Genomic DNA, 5,893 nt, shown 5'->3' with positions numbered 1-5,893 from the left:
GGCACCTAATAAAAACAAATGAGACTGAAGGACTCCCTGAGACTATTGTCCTGAAATAGTCTTCAAATCTCAAATCAAAACTAGATCCTGAGGTCACCTTGCAGCTAAGTAACAAATTACTTTACAAAATAAATGCCATTTGGAAGCAATGTATTCCTTTACAAAATCACCTCTGGGAGATGGTCAACAGTGACTTTAAAACTAAGACGGGAATTTAAGGAGTCAGGGAGACTAGATGTATAGAAACAGAACAACCAGAATGGAAATCATGTGAAGGTTCATGCATTGTAAAGAGTGTAACCAGTCTTATTAAACAGCTTGTATAGAAATGGTTGAGTGGGAACTTCAACTGCTGTATAAAACTTCTCCCTGAAATCAAATTATTCTTATGATGATTGTATTTTTTTAAAGGCAAAGGTAAATAAAAGTCCACCCAAAAGAAAACTTTAATCCTCCAAACAAAGTTTTTCAACAGATAAAAAGAGAAGGTATGGTTTACAAGATAGTGAAATGGTTGGTGGCTTGAATTGACTCATTGGTGCTGCAGAAGAAAGGCCTGGCTGTTTGCTTCATTAAAGCTCACAGTCAAGAAAACCCCATGAGGTGGTTCTAGTCTGTCACCTGTGGGGTCTCCTAAGTCACAAATGAACCACAGAAATCTATGACAAAGGGAGAAGGTACATTATAGCGAGATTCCCGATGCCACAACTCCTTCAACCCCACAAAGAACTAATGTTTGGACTTGAGGAGACCTGGGAACTCCTTGAAAGTATCTTCTGAAAGATTTTTGAGGTGTATCTTTTTACGGATGTATTATCCACCTAAGAAGGAGCCCTAATTGCACAGTGATTTAAGCACACGGTTGCTTACCACTAGGCTGACAGTTTGAGCCCACCCAGCAGCTCTGAGGACAAAAGAGCTGGCAATCTGCTCCTGTAATAATTGCAGCCTTGGGAACTCTACGTAGGGGACAGCTACACTCTGTCCTCCGGGAATGAGCTTCACAGCACGGGTCTACTCTTTGCAAGGCTCATTGGCCATTTGTTTATTTCTGGCATATAGAATAATTGCTGACAATTAACCGTGCAAATACTGGTGACTTTGTGTTATTTTTAACAAGAGAACTGTATTATATGACAGTTCAGGGGGCTAATGTTGCTGTGAGGTGTCATTGAGTTGATTCAGAGGCAGAGTGACTGGTGTACAACAGAACGGAACATTGCCCAGTCCTGCACCAGCCTTAGAATGATTGTTACACTTGAATGTGTTGCTGCTGCCTCTGTGCCAATCCATCTCGTTGGGCATCTTCCTCTTTTACGGTGACCCTCCACTTTACCAAGCATGAGGTCCTTCTCCAGGGTTTTGTCCTCCTGCATACTATGTCTAAAGTACAAAGCATGTGAGACAAAAATCTCACCTTCTTTGCTTCTGAAGAGCATTCTTGGTTTACTTCTTCCCAGACAGATTTGTTCCTTCTTTTGACAGTCTATGTTCATGATTCAAATGCACTGATTCTTCTCTGGTCTTCCTTATTCATCGTCAGTGCGGACAGCAACAACTATGATAACAATGACACCACTAGCAACGCCAGTAACAATAACACACCAACAAAGCCAATAATAACAATGACCACAATAGCACCAACACCAGTGACAACATCAGTATCACACCAGCAACACCACGAGTGGATAATAACAACACCCATGACAACTACAATGACAGCAACATCACCACCCCACCAACAATGATGCCAATGAGAACAGGAACATCAGCAACTCCACCAGTGGGAACACCACCACCACCACCGAGAAAACAATAGGAGCACCAATGATTACAACAACAACAACAATACCAACAATGCCAACACCCACACCACTACCGGCAGCACCAACACGAATGCCGGCACCTACACCAGCAACAGCTGCCAAGTCGCGACCCACGTAGAGGTGAATTGAATTAGAGAGGATTGCGTTAGGCGATTTTGTTTTGCTTTATTTCACGACCTCTCTGGGATCCTCAGGCCCAGCTGGATAATAAGCAAGCACAAATATTTGAATTTTGTTGTTATTTATCACCAGCAAAAGCAATCACGATGTTTCACAGCCGTTCTCCCTTCCTCACCCCCTGAGGCGGTTCACGCCATGAAACTGAGCGGCATAGATCAACAGTGATTAAACAGTGAACACTTCCATGAAAAGCGAGACTTCCACCCCATGTTCCAGCCAGCCCGTTCATAGAGTCTCTATGTGCCCAGGAAACAAATCATCCCTCCAAGAGTCTGGAGACCTCAGCACTGGCAGCCTGTAGATTTCATGAATATTCTGGGCGTATAAAGAGCTGGCAGGGGCAGGGGTTGTGGAGATAATTCTGTCAGCTCAGATTGCTGAAGATCTTGTCTGAAGTAATGAAACTCACACGAATCTCCTTTATAGGTACAGGACAAAAAGCCCAATCACACCAGGAACACAGGCACACTCTGAGATACTCTTTTTGATTACCCTGTTTTTTAAATTTGTAATTTGGATGAAAGTTACAGAGCCCCTTGGTGTTCCAGTCAACAATTGATATACATTTTGTTTCATGACATTCTTTGTGAATTCCACATAGTAACAGCCTTCTTCCTACTTCCTTCCTGTGTTTCCTGTTTCCATAGGCCCTTCTTTCCTGTCCCTTTCTGCCTCTGACCTTTCTCCACGGGCTTTGACCTCGTGTGGTCAGTTGTTCACAAGACTGTGGACCTTCCTGGTGTAACCATTGATCTTATTGTTGGATCGGACATTTCACCACAGGGGTGAATTCCGTTCCACACTCGAGGGTTCCACCAGGCTCTCTCAGACGGGTAAGGTGGGCTGTTTTTTTTTTTTTTTAATGTTTTATTGCGAATTATGTGATAGTTTACATGGGAGAACATTAGTTTTACATTCATTCTATTGTATATAGTCTCATTGCCATGGTTACAGTCCCCTCCATACAATCCTTCCCCCGTACCCCCGAGGTCTTCAGCACACAGTCGCTCTCCCTCTCTGGATCTAAAGTCTCCAGCTGCTCCCTCGCTCCACGTCATCATCTCTGGCTCCATTTCAGGCATCACTGCTTCTCTGGCAGGGTCGGTGGGCTGTTTTTTATTTTGATTTTTGTTAAACTTTTTTCTCCTACTCTATCCAAGACCTCCTATCGTGGCCATAATCAGAGTGGTTGGTAGTGGGAGCCGGGCACCCTCTGGTACTTCTGGTCTTTGGGTTGTGGAGCCTGTGGTTCACATGGTCATTTCCATGTGGTTTTGTTTTCCCAGGACTCAGGTCTCTACACATCTATGTCTTGTGAATGAGAATCATTCTTAGGAGAAGACCACTAAATGATCAGATGCAGCCTTGCTCCCTGGCTCAGTTCTGTAGGGCTGCTTTAATATTAATACCAAAAGGGGGTGGTTTTATCAAACAGAAATTTATTCTCTCAAAGTTTGGGAGGGTAAAAGTTGAATTCAGGTAACTGGCTCTAGGGGAAGGCTTTCTTTTCTTTCTGCTCTAGAAGAAAATCCTTATCTCTTGAGGTTTTGCTGGTTCCTTGGGCATCTCTGTGGCATAGCATTTATCTATGCTTGTTTGTTTTTGTGCATAATCACTTCTTTTTTACATCTCAAAAGTGATCTACTCCCTCCCCACCGCAACCATAGAAACCCCAAAACAAAGCAGAGGGACTAGAAGCAAATACTGTTGTATGATGATGCACGGAGGGGAGTGTAGTCATTGCAATGAAGCGATGAGTGTACAACTGTTGTTCTCCCATGTAAACTATCACTGAATTCACAATAAAAACTTAAAAAAAAAAGTTGGACTTACACAGAAATTGTCTTATTAACATAACAAAACACACTTCTCAAAAACAAATAACTCAGGACACCATTTATGGGCCTGGTGTGGGGTTGTAGGCTAATGCGTCAGACTGCAAAGTCCTTTGAACTGCAAAGTCAGTGGTGGTTCAAGCTCACCAGCTGCTCCTTGAAAACCCTATACACGGTTACTATGGGTCAGAATCGACTCGATGGCACTTCACAACCACAACATGAATGCAAAGAACTGGGAATGTGCCATGGACTTCCATGTGTAAATCTGTGTCTCAGGAAGTGCTGTCAGAATACTCCTTAGAAGGAAGACCAGTGAGACTTCGTCTCTCACACTTTGGATATGTTGTCAGGAAAATTCGATCTCGAGAAGGACTTCATTCTTGGTAAAAGTAGAGGGTCTGTGAAAAAGAGAAAGACCCTCAGTGAGGTGGATTGACACAGTGGCAGCAGCAATGCGTTCAGATATAGTAACGATTATGAAGATTATACAGGACCGGGCAGTGTTCCGTTCTGTTGTGCTTGGGGTCACTGTGAGTCGGAACCTACTCGATGGCACCTAACAACAATAACAATGACAACAACAACGTGCATGTTTAATAGAAAACGTCAGTGTTGGGCAGGCTCCTAACGCTGACTCCATCATGGCTCAAATGAATCAAAAATTCCAAAGTAATATAATTTTATCAGGATCTTTGAACCAAAGATTTTGGGTTGGTTGATGATGATTTCAGCACACATAAGACTTCAAGGACCCATGCTGGGACAAGATGAAAGGTCTCATAGGAGCCTGGCTCCCATGATCCCAGGGTCCGAGAGCTGGGGCTTGAAGTCCTCTGGAATCCTGGACACAGAACGTGGTCTTTGAACTTCTGCTGTTTTCTGGAAGAATAAATTCCCAGTATCTCAGTGACCAGCTCACCTTGACACCGTCGTGTATAACCAGACAAGCTGCTGTTAGTGGTCCAATAGCATTCAAGCCATAGCTCTTTGCTTTGTTGTTGTTGTTGTTAAGTGCTGTCGAGTCGGTTCTGACCCATAGTGACCCTGTATAGGGTTTCTGAGGAGCAGCTGGTGACCTTGAACCACCGACCTTGCAGTTCAAGGACTTTAAAGTCTGACTGTTTTGCCCACTGTGCCAGATTGTTGCTGTTGTTAAGTGCTGTTGAGTCGATTCCGACCCACAGCAATCCTGTATAGGGTTTCTGAGGTGCTGCTGGTGAGCTTGAACTGCCGACTTTGCAGTTCACACGACTTTACAGTCTGATGCATTAGCCCACAGCGCCACACCAGGACTCCAGCTCTTTATGTGCATAGGTACATAGGTTTCTAACTGGTTTTACTACAGGCTTTGTTCTGTTGCACACTGGGTTGCTATGGGTCAGAACTAACTTCATGACACCTAGTAACAGCAGTTGGGAGTCTAACATTTAATAACATGACCTACAGTGTCCTGAACAAGAGGACTCTCTGTTTGCATAAAGCAAAACTTGTCATTCGATTTCATACTTTATTCCCAGATGGAAATACATTAACAGGGATGAAAGCTGTTGTTGATAGGCTCCATCAAGTCGGTACTGACTCATAGCGATTCTATGTACAACAGAATGAAACACTGCCTCGTCCTGGGCCAACCTCACAATTGTTGCCACGGTTGAGACGATTTCCACTCCAGGACAACAACATAGGGTTTCTGAGGAACCACTTGTGGTTTTGAACCACCAGCCTTGTAGTTCAAACAGACTTTTTGGTCCAGTGCTTATCCTATTGTACCACAAAAGAACTCCCCACATAGTAGAATTATCCTATAGGGTCGGAACCAACTCGACAGCACTTAACAGCAAATCCTTGTGGATATGTTGTTGGTGTTGTTAAGTGCCGTTTAGTTAATTCTGACCCATGGTGACCTTATATAGGGTTTCCGATGAGCAGCTGGTTAGTTTGCACTGCCAACTTTGCGATTCAAACTGACTTTGCAGTCCAGCGGGTTAACCCACAGCGTCACCCCCTTTAATTGTGAGTAAGGCTGGGGACTGGGCAGTGTTTCTTTAT

The sequence above is a fragment of the Chrysochloris asiatica genome, unplaced genomic scaffold, assembly GCF_000296735.1.
Source record: "Chrysochloris asiatica unplaced genomic scaffold, ChrAsi1.0 scaffold00500, whole genome shotgun sequence".
NCBI lineage: Eukaryota > Metazoa > Chordata > Mammalia > Afrosoricida > Chrysochloridae > Chrysochloris > Chrysochloris asiatica.
Note: the sequence above shows the minus strand (reverse complement) of the source record.